The following is a 756-nucleotide window of genomic DNA, read 5'->3' as shown; positions in this document are numbered from 1 at the left end:
TAAACTATCTTTATTTCTCCTTTGACCGCAACCCTGACCATATCCCTATATATCAATTTTTACGGTCAACTATACATACATATATAAAAATATATTATATTTTAAGTTTGATGAGCTTTTAAATGATCATGATTTCATTTGTCGTGCCATCTTTTAATTCAGTTGCTAGAAGCATCTTATTGTAAATGTATAAATAATGTATCATTTTTATTTGAAAATATGAGTATTTAAAAAACTCACAACAGTGGGTAGGCCAGCGAACGAGGGAGGCCTGCGTTGGCAGGACACCGCCACGAAGCAGAGGAGTATCAAAGGAGTCAACATCCCTGCGACTGAGTCTTTTGCCTCCTTGATACCCCTACCACGGTTGCCCTGACCTTCAGTATCTTTCATCTTTGCCGTCATAATAAGTTAACGTAATCGAAATTATTAAATTTGTATACTTTATTAAGCATAGTAATAAATAAATTAGTAGTACTTTATTAACAAATTACATTAGTTTTTATTATAAAATTGGGCGCAGTTCTTCCTGACCGTTCTCTTACGTACTCTGACTTTAAATCATCTACTGAGTATTTATAACAAACTTTACATTGACAACTGATTCTAATTACTTTGTTACATCTATTTACTGAGATGAATGTACTTCGTAACTACAAGTGAAGTAATGAACTCAAGAATAATGAAGGAATCCCTAAAAAGGTAATAAGCATCGAGGGCCTAAATAGAAGGCTGAGACGTAGGTGGGAGAATTGG

The 756-nt window shown here is 34.0% G+C and overlaps 1 long non-coding RNA gene across 1 annotated transcript in view; it reads right to left on the bottom strand.

The window, feature by feature from the left end:
- LOC136797261 (uncharacterized) overlaps window positions 1-756 on the bottom strand; it is a 1,433-nt gene that overhangs the window by 243 nt on the left and 434 nt on the right. The window lies entirely within an intron of this gene.

This window comes from Halyomorpha halys, unplaced genomic scaffold, assembly GCF_000696795.3.
Source record: "Halyomorpha halys isolate HHAL.00 unplaced genomic scaffold, Hhal_1.1 Scaffold3351.1, whole genome shotgun sequence".
In the NCBI taxonomy this organism is placed as follows: domain Eukaryota; kingdom Metazoa; phylum Arthropoda; class Insecta; order Hemiptera; family Pentatomidae; genus Halyomorpha; species Halyomorpha halys.
Note: the sequence above shows the minus strand (reverse complement) of the source record. Positions and strands in the feature narration are given on the sequence as shown.